General features: G+C 32.9%; 1 long non-coding RNA gene across 1 annotated transcript in view; it reads right to left on the minus strand.

Annotated features, from left to right (window-relative positions):
- LOC145546842 (uncharacterized) overlaps positions 1-14,038 on the minus strand; it is a 28,955-nt gene that overhangs the window by 5,678 nt on the left and 9,239 nt on the right. The window contains exons 4-5 of the long non-coding RNA XR_014083344.1: positions 9,329-9,446; positions 8,711-8,850 (exon numbers count right to left, since the gene is read on the minus strand). This is a non-coding gene — a long non-coding RNA (uncharacterized LOC145546842). The remainder of the gene's footprint in view (positions 1-8,710; positions 8,851-9,328; positions 9,447-14,038) is intronic.

Raw genomic sequence — 14,038 nt, forward strand, 5'->3', positions numbered from 1 at the left:
CTGGCTCACTTCACTCTGTATAATAGGTTCTAGGTTCATCCACCTCATTAGAACCGACTCAAATGCATTCCTTTTATGGCTGAATAATATTACATTGTGTATATATACCACAACTTCTTTATCCATTCATATGTCGATGGACATCTAGGTTGCTTCCATGGTCTAGCTATTGTAAATAGTGCTGCAATGAACAATGAGATACATGTGTCTCTTTCAATTTTGGTTTCCTCAGGGTATATGCTTAAGAGTAGGTTTATTCCTAGTTTTTAAAGGAATCTCCATATCATCTTCCATAGTGGCTGTATCAATTTATATTCCCACCAACAGTGCAAGAGTGTTCCCTTTTCTCCACACACCTTCCAGCATTTATTGTTTCTAGACTTTTTGATGAGGGCCATTCTGACTGGTGTAACATGATATCTCATTGTAGTTTTGATTGGCATTTCTCTAATAATGAGCAATGTTGAGCATCTTTTCATGTGGTTGTTAGCCATCTGTATGTCTTCTTTGGAGAAATGCCTGTTTAGGTCTTTTTCCCACTTTTTGATTGGGTTGTTTGTTTTTCTGGTATTGAGTTGTATGAGCTGCTTGCATATTTTGGAAATTAATCCTTTGTCAGTTGTTTCAGTTGCTGTTATTTTCTCCCATTCAGAGGGTTGTCTTCACCTTGCTTATAGTTTCTTTTGCTGTGCAAAATCTTTTAAGCTTAATCAGGTCCCACTTGTTTACTTTTGTTTTTATTTCTATTACTCTAGGAGGTGGGTCACAGAGGATCTTGCTTTGATTTTTGTCATCGAGTGTTCTGCCTATGTTTTCCTCTATGAGTTTTACAGTGTCTGGTCTTACACTTGAGTCTTTAATCCATTTTGAGTTTATCTTTGTGTATGGTGTTAGGAAGTGTTCTAATTTCATTCTTTTCCATGCATCTGTCCAGTTTTCACAGCACCATTTATTGAAGAGGCTGTCTCTGCCCCATTGTATATTCTTGCCTCTTTTGTCAAAAATAAGGTACCCATAGGTGCATGGGTTTATTTCTGGACTTTCTATCTTATTCCATTGGTCTATATTTCTATTTTTGTGCCAATACCATACTGTCTTGATGACTGTAGCTTTGTAGTATAACCTGAAGTCAGGAAGCTTGATTCCTCCACCTCCATTCTTCTTTCTCAAGGCTGCTTTGGCTATTTGGGATCTTTTGTGTTTCCATATGAATTGTGAAATTTTTTGTTCTAGTTCTGTGAAAAATGATTTTGTCTATTTATTTAAAAAAGTTTAACTGAATTTTGTTTTGATCTATTGGTAAGAAATAACCTGCCCCTCAGCTAAAAAAATACACTGCAATGATTTATTCTAGAACATCTTTAAATTTAGCTTTTGTGTTTAGAGTTATTATCCATCACAAATTAATTTTTGTGTACAGTATTAGGTAGGGTGAGATCGTGTCTTGTTTCTTGTTTTTTTAACATATTAATAACACAAATACCATTTTTTTTGAAAGAATATTCTCCATTGATTTACTCTACTGCAAAATTCAATGGGCTATGTGAGAGTTTATTTCTGGACTTGCTCTTGTTCTCCATTGTTCTATATGTCTATCATTACACCAACACTACACTACCTAGATTGTTGTAGTTGTAGTTACATGTTAATTTTGGAAGTCAGTCAGTTTGAGTCCTCAAATTTTTTTCCTCTTTTCCAAGACTGTCTTGGCTATTCTAGGCTTTCAATATTGCATTATAAATTTTAGAAGAAATTTATCTATGCCTATAAAAGAGGCTTCTGTATTCATGATTGTAATGGTGCTAAATTTTAGATTGATTTGTGGGAGATTTAATATCTAATCTATCAAACTATGAATATGGTATATCTTTTTCATTTATATCTTAAATTTTTCTCAGTCATAGTTTGTAGATTTTTGGATAGATTTGCATATTAGGTTTATTCTTAAATATTTCATATTTTATATTGTCATTAGAAATTGTCTTGCTCATTTTTCAATTTTTTTTCTGTTATGTAGGAATATAATTGATTTTCTGGTTGACCATGAATAATTCTGACACGTCACTAATCTCTTTTAATATGTATAGTAATGTGTCATTGTTGTTGTTTCCTTAGGCTTTTGTACTTAAATATGTTATCTGTGAAGAGGTACATTTTCTCTTCTTTTCTGGCTTTTCTTTTAAAAAAATAATTATTTATTTGGCTGTGCCAGGTCTCAGTTATGGCACTTGGGATCTTTGCCCTTTGTTGCAACATTAAGTGTCTTTAGTTGTGGCATATGGGATCTAGTTCCCTGACCATGGATTGAACCTGGGCCCCGTGCATTAGCAGCACAGTCTTAGACACTGGATCAGCAGGGAAGTCCTCCTTTTATTTAAAAATAACACTGGTATAACCAGTGGTATAAGATTTCTACTAGACTGGTGAATTTTTCAAGGGAGACTATATACCCTTGGTTTGTCCTGAATCTTAGAGGTAATGCATCCAATGTGATAATAGCCATAGGACTTCTATGTGCTGAAAAAAAATATAGTTTGATTTCCTAACACCCAATACTTCAGAATATAATTTTATTTGGAAATAGGGTCACTGAAGAGCAGTTAGTTAAGATAAGGTCAGAAAATAGCAGAATGCAATCCTAATCCTATATATCTGAGATCTTTATTAGAACATAGCCATGTGATACACACAGGAAGAATGCATTGTGAAGATGAAAGCAGAAGTTAGAGTTAAACAACTGCAAGCCACGGAATGTCAAAGATTGCTGGCAAAACACCATAAAAAAAATTGAAAGAGATAGGAAGATTGTCTTATAGGCTTCAAAGGGGACATGACCTGAGCAACACACTGGTTTCAGACCTCCAGCCTCCAGAACTGTAAGACAACAAACTTCTGTTTACCATCTGAATACATAGTGACTCAAAGCAATACTTGTTGTTGTTCACAAGCTTATGGGATCAACTGTGCAGTTCTTGTGATCTGGTTCAGTCTCAGCTGATTTTACTTGTGTTTGTTCATGTCTCGTAGGTCAGCTGGCAAATGGAATGAGAGTTGCCAGGTTCAGGGTGGCTTTATTCATATGTGTAGTAGCTGACTGTTGGTTGTGAAGGCAGAGTCCCTTCCCTTATCCAAAAAACCTAGCTCAAGCTTGTTAACAAGATGAAAGATTTTCAAAAGAGAAACAGATTAGCACAAGGCCTCTTGAGTTTAGTTTCACACCTGGAATGACATCACTTTTCCAGTATCCTACAGTTAAATCACATCACAAAGCTAGTATAGATTATACCTTTTGATGAGAAGACTTGCAAAGGCACACTTAAAAGTTGTGGATGCAGGAAGGGAAAATAATTATGCTTGCATTTTCAATATACATAGCTAAAACTCCTCAATCACTAAACAAAAGTTAAATTTCTAAAGTGTAGGGGCTTTGGAGAGATACAGTTAAAAAATTAAGATGAAAGCCTCTGTTTATTTTTGGCTATGACAGAATAAGTGGTATTAGACTTGCCCTCCTTTGGAAAACAGCTATAAAGCTGATCATATATATGAAGCAAATTTTTTCACACACTGAAAAATAGGCCAATTGGTTGCCTGTCAGCTGTGGCAACAGGGTCATTTTTATTATCCAGGAGCCTAGCTCATGCTTGTTAACACTGTGATATTAACCTTCATGATGCCACAAATGTACTTTCAGCTTTTCTTGGGCCAATGTTATTAAGCTCATTACGTTCTTCTCACTCTTCAGATGAGTATGATTTTTGTGCATCTGAAGAAGTCCAAAGTTTTGGGTTGTTCCAGGTAACAGTATTATGATGATTTTCTCCTATAAAACTTGACTGTTGATATATACCTAAGCCTGAATTCAAATTTCTCAATGTGGCACACTAAGTAAACAAACTGACTGGATTATATAGGGACTTTATACTGATTTGATTTAAAAGGTTAGTGTAAACCTTCAACCTAAATTTTCAGGAGCTTTAGCCTCAGGAACGGAGAAGGCAATGGCAACCAACTCCAGTACTCTTGCCTGGAAAACCCCATGGATGGAGGAGCCTGATAGGCTGCGGACCATGGGGTCGCAGAGAGTCGGACACGACTGAAGTGACTTAGCAGCAGAAGCAGCAGCAGCAGCAGCAGCAGCCTCAGGAAAGTGGAGAATTAAGAGAATTTTACGTTTAATAACTTTGTATACCTTCTAAAGTACTTGCATCCTGCATGTTGAAAATCAACTTCTCTCTCATCCTTCATGTCTGATTCCTGGCTCTGGATTTTTAAAAAATCATTCTCTTAACAACAACAACAGCAACAACAAGTCTATGGTTCTTAATTTTGAACAGAGTTGCTTTCTGTTAGTCATCTCAAAATTGAAAACCTAATTCAGGTTTATATTAATTATCTGGGGATTCAGATTTTATTTTAATAGAAGATAATTACTTTATCCAACAAAACAACCCTGAGATTAGTGATTATCAGGAGTAGTAACCAGCTTGTAAAGAGCTTCAGGGTGTGGCCTTGAAAAGTCAAATGCCTGCCAAATTTGGTTCCCTCTTGGGTTAAATCTGACTATTGAAAAAGGATAAAAACCCAAATGTATAAAGACACATTTTTCTTACCAATAAGAAGAAACAAGAGTTAAAGACAATAGTAAAATGATCTGTATCCACAATGAGCAGGTAAGTGATATACACAAAAATTCGATGCAAAATATAATTTAAAAACAGTAATTATGAGGGGAGGAGAGTAAATATGCAAGATTTAAAAAATGCATATGAAATTAAGAGATGAGCAACTTAAAACAATCATGTATAAACATGGTGATATATAAAAAAACCTCACAGTAATCACAAACCAAAACTATATAATAGCTATACACACAAAACAGTAAGTGGTATCCAACATAACACTAAAGATAGTCATCATAAGAACTCATAAGAAAAGAGAACAAAAGAGGAAAAAGACTTAAAAGACAAATCCAAAACAACAAAATGGCAAAAAAAACGTATATATCGATAATTACCTTGAAATGCTCCAGCTAAAAGATACAGAGTGGCTGAATATATACAAAAACAAGACTAGTACTTATGTTGCCTAAAAGAAATTCACTACAGATTGAGAGACACACACAGACTAAAGTAAACAGATAAAATAAAGCATTCTATGCAAATAGAAATCAAAGGAAAGATGGAGTAGCAAAACTTACATCAAACAAAATAGATTTTAAAATAAAGACTGTTGTAAGAGATAAAGAAGGACACTATATGATGACCAAGGGATCAACCCAAGAAGAATATTACAATTGCAAATATATAAATATTGAATATAGTAGTATCTCAGTATATAAGGCAAATATTAATGGACATAAAAGGAGAAATTAACGGTAACATAGTAATAGTAGGGGGCTTTAACACCCTACTTACATCAATGGACAGATCTTTGACATAAATAATGAAACATTAGCCTTAAATGCACATTAGACTAAATTTATATATATATATGGCTGTGGGGAGAGGGAGAGAGAGAGAGAGATAGAGCATTCCAAAAGCATCAGAATACACATTCTTTTCAAGTGCACATGGACAATTCTCCAGGAGAGGTTGTATGTTAGGCCACAAAAGAAGCCTCATTCTATTTTTAAAAATCTAGTCATAGCAAGCATCTTTTCTGACCACAATGCTATGAGATGATAAATTAACTCCAAGAAAAAAGTTGTAGAAAACACAAACACTTGGAGGCTAAACAATATGCTACTAGACAACCAATGGATCACCGAATAAATCAAAGAGGAAATAAAAAAATACCTAGAGGCAAATGAAAATGGAAACAAGACAATCCAAAACCTATGGGATTCAGCTAAAGTATTTCTAAGAAGAGAATTTCCAGCAAAGCAAACTTACCTAAAGGAATAAGAAATATCTCAAATAAACAACCTAACTTTAAATTTAAAGTTTAGAGAGAGAAGAACAAACAAAGCCCAAAGTTAGTAGAAGGAAAGAAAGCATAAAGATTAGAGCATAAAAAAATAAACTAGAGGCTAAAATAACAATAGATCAATGAAACTACAAGCTAGTTCTTTGAAAAGATAAAATTAATAAAGCTTTATCTGGACTCATCAAGAAAAAGGGAGAGAGCTAAAATCAATAAAATCAGAAAGAAAAAAAGAAATTACAACTGACACCACAGAAATACAAAGAATAACAGGAGACTATTAAGAGTGATCATATGTCAATAAAATGGAAGATCTAGAGGAAATGGACAAATTCTTAGAAAGGTACAATCTCCAAAGACTGAACCAGAAAGAAATAGATAATATGAAGAGACAAATTTCCAGTAATGAAATTGAATCAGTAATTTTAAAAACTCTCAATAAACAAAACTCCAGGACCTGATAGCTTCATAGGTGAATTCTACCAAATATTTAAAGACGAGTTAATATCTATCCTTCAGAAATTATTTCAATAAATTGCATTGGAAGGGAAACTTTTGAACTTATTCTACAAGGCCAGCATCACTCTGATACCAAAACTAGACAAAAACATCACAAAAACAGAAAACTACAGGTCAATATCACTGATAAACATAGACACAAAAATCCTCTACAAAATCCTAACAAAATTACTCCAACAATACAGTAAAAGGATCATATACATTGTCAAGTGGGATTTATGCCAGGGATGCAAGGATTTTTCAATATCCACAAGTCTAATAATGTGGTATACCACATCAACAGACTGAAGAATAAAAACCATATGATCATCTCAGTAGATGTAGAAAAAGCTTTTTATAAGGTTTAACATCCATTTATGAATAATTTTTTTTCAGACAGTGGGCATAGAGGGAATATACCTCAGCAACGTAAAGGCCATATAAGACAAATATTATCCTGAGGCATATATAACATCATACTCAATAGTGAAAACTTGAGAGCATTTCCTCTAAGATCAGATAAAATCAAGGGTGCCCACCCTCACCACACAGATGAAAGAAATTGAAGACAATCCAATAAGATGGAAAGATATTCCATATCCTTGGATTGGAAGAATCAATATTTTTAAAATGATTATACAGCCTAGGCAATGTACAGATTTAATGCAATCCCTATCAAGATATCAAGGCCATCTTTCACAGAAATATAATAAATAATTTAAAAATTTTTAAGGAAACATAAAGACCTTGAATAGCTAAAACAACCCTAAGAAAAAATAACAGAGCTGGAGGAATCATGCTCCCTGATTTCAGACTATTCTACAAAGCTACACTAATCAAAACTATACGGTACTGACCCCAAAATAGACACACAGGTCAATAGAACAGGATAGAGAGCCCAGAAATAAACTCATGCGTGGTCTATTAATCTACAACAAAAGAAGCAAAACTAAACTTTAAAAATTGTGAATCACTATATTGTACACCCATAACATATATTATTGTACAGCAACTATACTTTAATCAAAAAAGAATGGAGCAAATAAACTCTTACTTTTATTTAACTTATCTCTTAAAAAATTCAAAGAAACTTATGATTTCTCTTATACTATGCTCCTCTAACCATATGTGATTTAAATAATGAAGTTCAATGTTTGATCATTATGTAAGTATCTCTGACATAAGAAATACTGGGTAGGCATACAAATAGTTTCTACTTTTAGGAACTGTATTGGTATTCAACTTATTTGCATATGTAGAAATGAAATATATGCTGACAACTAGCGAGTTAATACTAATTAGAAATTTGTTTTTGTATTTTACTGCATTACTCTTGTGCTGATAACAGTCTCAGTAGTAAGTAATCTATATTACTTTGACTCAACTTCCAGGGTTTTAGTGCTCAATGACAAATAGAAGCTGGTACTTGGGTAACTGAATAGATTCAATTAATATTTTTGATACCAAAAACTGTAAGTAAAAAGAGAACTTACACAGTTAATGTTTTAGCAACTTTTTCCTTATCTGAAAGGACTTGGTTAGTATTTTTCTTTTTATGGTATATATTCATTCTTAATTAATATAGAGCTTTAATGATGTGAATAAAGTAACTCTAATCCTTGTCTTGAATAATTTTAGTATAGGAAAAATATTTCTATGCTGTAAAAAATAATTATTGTGATCTCACTATCTGAAGATAATAAGAGGATTGCTATGTTTTATGAAAATTCAACTTCAAATTTTATTTTAAATTGCACATTTTCATTAGTTTCTAAGTGTGTCCAAAATATTTAAATAACATCATCACTTTCTTTTCCAAAGAGTGCAAATAAAAATTCTAAAGTCTTACTAAAACTAAAGACATTCAGGTAAAACAGGAAAAGGGAGATAAAAGAAAAAGACAGTGATAAAGTAAGCAATCTTGTGTATGTGTGTGTATTTGTGGGTGTTTGTGTGTGTGTATGTGAGAGAGAGAGAGAGAGAGTTTGGGATTTGTTCTATCCTCCCTCAGTGAAGTGACATAGAAGAGACATAACAGAACTTCCTATTTCTGACATATAACATTTTATTCCCAAATATTCCAAATAAGAAAATTAGGCACTGAATTTTATAGATTACAAAAATAATAATGCTATCTTAGGTACTATGTGGGATCCTAATGATCTTTTTATGCAGAAAAAGAAGATAAATGTCCAGGTTGCATCTGAAGCTTCTTTGCAAAGAGGACAATGTCCTTTTTTCCAAAGACTTTCTTTACCCTGTAACTTAACAGGTAGGAAATACTAACCTCAGTCTTTTTGCCAGTGATTATTCCACAAATATAATGGATAGGAAACCTCTCTCTCCCATCTAGCAAAAGCATAGGTTTCAGTTTATTTTCATCATAAATTTGATATCTTGGTCTCTGTTTTTCAACAAATATTTCATCTTCAGAATCATAAAGAGATAAAGAAAAGAGTTAAATATCATCAGTATTACTCATTATTTAACAGAAAAAATTTCCAAAATTCAGATGAATTTGTTTTCCTAAAAAAAACTTTTTAAAGAAAGATTTGTAGCATACTACTTTACTTAGATTTTAAAGGTAATTTGTTTGTCCAGGTAGGTAATAGTATTTTTATGCCATGAGATGTACATTATTTTACTTTTTGATAATCACACTATAAACAACCTAATTACTAATCATCTTATTAATAACTTTTATCTTTTACCTTTGAATATGATTATTTTTATGAATCAACTGCCATTTTGTAAACATTCTTATATTAAATTTATTAAATAATATTTCTGATTTTACCTTTTTATTCCATGAAATACCTAAACAGCAGCCTTTTTTTAATAGGAGGAGATAGAAGAAAAATGTATCTCCCCTAATAGGGGATCTGTTTTACATGTTAACATTTACCTTCATTATGCATTGCAAATGTGGATGCCACTTTTTTGATCTATAGTAATTGGTCAAAAATAGGATAAGAACTGACTGGAGATCTTCCTGTAGTATTTGGGTGCTATTATTTAATGGCCTGAAAGATCAGAAGAAAGATTAGCGTTATAACCTAAATAATCATATCTCCAAACATTTAAGAAATATTTCTTGCTTATTGAGTAAATACCTCAATGTAAACCATCTCAGTCAAAATTTGAAACATTCAAATTTTACTAAAGAAAAATTTTTATAAGCAAAGTAGATAAAAAGGTCTTAATTAGAATATTATTTAAGAGATCATTTTTCAATCTGAATAATGTTTGTTATTTTTTAACCTCTATTTAAAAATACACTTAGCTTATTTTACCAAATCAGTAAAGGTGGCTAGACTATCCTATTTTGTAAGGCTATAGGACATTTTGTCTGGGATTTGAGGTTGTTTGCTTGGAAAGAGGAGAAGGCAATGGCAACCCACTCCAGTACTCTTGCCTGGAAAATCCCATGGACGGAGGAGCCTGGTAGGCTACAGTCCATGGGGTCACTAAGAGTTGGACGCGACTGAGCCACTTCACTTTCACTTTTCCCTTTCATTAACTGGAGAAGGAAATGGCAACCCACTCCAGTATTCTTGCCTGGAGAATCCCAGGGACTGGGGAGCCTGGTGGGCTGCCGTCTATGGGGTCGCACAGAGTCGGACACGATTGAAGCGACTTTGCAGCAGCAGCAGCAGCAGCAGCTTGGAAAGAATTCTCTTTTACCAGGGTTACTGAAGAAACAATATCATTCTTATTAAATTTATTTTTAAAACAAATACACATAATTTATAATGTTAGTTGTTTTTTTCTCATCATACCATCAGAACTAATGATTTTTTCTTAATATATGAAAGAAACACTGTGCAAAAAGAAAATGTCATAACTGACACTGTTTGGTCATAATAAAAATATAGATCCAAATTCTAAGAAGAACAAATTACGCTCAATGCATCAAAGTATGATCTTTCAGGAAGGTTATAACATTTTTATACATTAGGTGTTTTCATGACAATGGGTTTTTTAATTGAGGCATGAAAAAACTTAAGCCTATATAACTATGAAGAAATGAATATATGATCATAATTGAAAACGTATATTCATTTGGTGATAATAAGCATGTAATAAGACATTTCCAAGTTGCCTAAATTCTCTATGTGATATTTGTGAGTAGGGCAGACTGTGTTCCTTTAATTCAATAGTTACTTCCACAGGCCTGAAAACCCTGGCAAAGTTGTTTCAAAAGGTGTGTAGAGAATTTAATGACTTGAATTGCAATAACATTGGAATTTGGCTAACACTAACTTGTTTTTCCTGATAACTTTTGGGACTAGTACTCAATTAAAGTAGAAACAGAAATGTGAAATATTTATTCTTTGAGAACATATTGATACACTCAGTAAAGTTCTGAGAATATTAAAACCTCTTTAATGAAAATTTTTCTTAACTTGTTTTAATAGATGTTCATTTCTTTTGTTGTGGTTTTATGATTGGAAAATTGGGGAGGATAGTGATTTTTTCTAGAAAAGTCAAGTGTTTTCAAAAAAATTCAATAGCTTTGTTGAAGTGCCTTTTCTAGTCAATTAAAAGCAAAAAGGTTGATCAAATTAAGTAAATATGGATGATATTAAGGAAGGAAAATGATCAATCATTGCAATTTATGTTAGAATCAATGTTTGTTGATCTTGTTGGAATGTGCCAGTTGTTCATTGGATGAACTTGACATTTTATTTATGCTCAAGCTTTAGGAATATTACAGTGAAGAATAAGGCATGAGTTTTTATGCATTATATGTTATTTTTAAAGTCACTTTTTAATACTTGGCTTCCCCCCTAAGCATTGCTTTAGTTTTTCCCACAAACTTTGATATTTTGTGTCTTTAGTTTTATTCAAGTCAAATATTTTATAAGTTCTCTGTGTATTCCACTTTGATTTGTGGGCTATTTAGAAGTATTTTGTTAAACTTTCAAATATATTTAAATATGTTTAAATTTCAAATATATTTCATTTTCCAAATGTCACCTTCCATTGATTTCTACCATAATCTGCATGATTTTAATGTTTTAAATGTGTTGCAGTTTGCTTTATGGCTCAGAAAAGGTTCTTCATTAGTAAATCTTCTCTGGGCACTTGAAAATAATGTATATTTTGCAGTTATTGAGTGAAATTTGTATCAATGCCAGTTAATTTGGTTGATACTGATGTTCAAGTCTTCTCTATGACTAACTACTGTCTACTGCTTCTATTGATATGGATACAGCTGCACTGAATTTTAGAACTATAATTGTGGGCTCCTCTGCTTTTCTTTTTAGTTCTATCAATTTTCATTTAATGTATTTTGAAGTACTGTTGTCAGATTCATACAAATTTGGCCTTTGTTGTGCCTTCTTAAATATTTAATCCTGATTTTGTCATGTAATATTATTTATCATTGGTTTATAGTCCTTGTTCTGAAGTCTACATCTTCTGATAATAATAGAACCAATTCAGTTTTTTCACTTGTTTATATGATATAGTTTTTTCAATTATTTTAACTTAGTTATAGTGATATCTTTAAAGTGAGTTTCTTATACAAAACATATGTCTTTTTTAAATTTTTGACTGTGTTGGATCTTCACTGCTGTTCAGGCTTTTCTCTAGTTTTGGTGAGTGTTACTACTCTCTGGTTTCAGTGTGCAGGCTTCTCATTTTGGTGGCTTCTCTTAATGTGGAGCTCAGGTGCTAGGGCATGTGGGCTTCAGCAGTTGTGGCCTGTGAGCTCAGTAAATATCACTGCCAGGCTCTAGAGCACAGGCTCAATAATTGTGGCACATGGGCTTAGTCTCCTCCATGGCAGGTGGGATCTTCCCCAATCAGGGATCAAGCCCATGTCTCTGGCATTGGCAGGCAGATTCTTTGCCACTGAACCACCAGGAAAACCCTGGAAAGCATACAGTTGGGACTTCCCTGATGGTCAAGAATCTGCCTTGCAAAGCAGGACTTGGGTTCCATCCTTGGTTGGGGAACTAAGATCCCACATGCCATGGGACAACTAAGCCTGTGTGCTGCATGGTTTAGGGATGGTTTAGTCCCTAAGTTGTGTCTGACTCTTGCGAACCCATGGACTATAGCCCTCCAGTTTCCTCTGTCCATGGTATTCTCCAGGTAAGAATACTGGAGTGGATTGCCTTCCTTCTCCAGGGTATCTTCCCAACTCAAAACTTGAACCTGGGTCTCCTGCATTGCAGGGAGATTCTTTACCAACTGAGCTACCAAGGGAAGCTGCAAATTGTTAGCTATATCTATTTTAAAAATTTTATTTATTGCTTTTTGATTTACAATATTATATTTAAATTATCACAGTATATCTTCAAAAAACATCACATACTATGCTTTAATTTCCTTCGTCCTATCTTTTGTGCTATTTTTGTTATAACTTTTGTTTCTACATTGCTTATAAATCTTTTAATACCCTGATATCATTTTTACTTTTAAAAGTCAATTGTCTTTACAGGGACTACAAAAGGGAAAAAAATGCATCTTTTATACTTATTCTTTATTTATATTCTTGTTCTTTTTTTTCTTTCTATAAATCCAAATTTCAGTCTGTATTATGTTCATCCTTATGATCTATCTCTAAAATTTCTTATAGTGGAGGTCTTATGAAAATTAATTACTAGTTTTGTTTCCTGAAGTGTCTTTATTTTATATTCAGTTTTGAAAGATATTTTGCTGTGTTTAGTGTTGTAATTGAAGAATTAATTGTTTTCTTTTAATACATTACCAATGTCACTCCATTGTCTTCTGGCTTACATAGTTTTTGATGGGAAGTATGTTATGATTCTTACTTTTGTTCCTCTGTATGCAATATTTCTTTTCTTTTTTCTGGTTGCCTCCAACATTGGCTCTTAACTTTTGTTTTCTTAGCAATTTAATTATGATATGTTTCTTTATGTTTTGTACATCTTTAATATATTGGTTGGAATTCTCTAAGATTCCTGGATCATTGGTTTATTGTATTTCACTATATTTGGAAACTGATCCATGATCTTTTCTAGTATTTTTTCTTCGCCTTTCTCTTTATTTCCCTATATAAATCAAATTACACACGTTAGACCATTTGATAGTGTCCCACAACTCCTGGATGTTTTCCTCTACTTTTTAAATTCATTTTTCTTTTTATGTTTCATTTTGGATAATTTATATCAACCTACTTTTAGTTTAAAATTTCTTCCTCAGATGTGTGAAGAGCATTATAGTAATCTTCATCTTTGATATCATGTGTTTTGTGGGGGGCCATTTATTTGACTCATTTTAATAGTTTCTAATCTTTCTGTTGAAGTTTTTCATCTGTTCATGGATGTTCTTCACTTTTACCACTACATCCTTTAATTAAAGCATAGCTTTTATAAAGCCCTTGACTGATAATTTAAACATTTTGATAACTGCTCAATCTGCTGCTGTTGAGTGATTTATCTCTGGAAAAGGGCTTTATTTATTATTACAGTTCTTTGCCATATAATTTTAGAATGTATACTGAACAATGTCAACTGAAGAACAGTAGAGTCTGAGATCAAGAGTATTTATAGCTGGAGATGAATACAATCTAAATCATGTGCTTGGTGTGAGCCCCATGGTCCTCGAGGTTTTTAAATCAGTTTTTCTACTTTAACCTCAG

The sequence above is a fragment of the Giraffa tippelskirchi genome, chromosome 1 (assembly GCF_054371585.1).
Source record: "Giraffa tippelskirchi isolate mGirTip1 chromosome 1, T2T-mGirTip1v1.2.pri, whole genome shotgun sequence".
NCBI classification, from domain to species: Eukaryota; Metazoa; Chordata; class Mammalia; order Artiodactyla; family Giraffidae; genus Giraffa; species Giraffa tippelskirchi.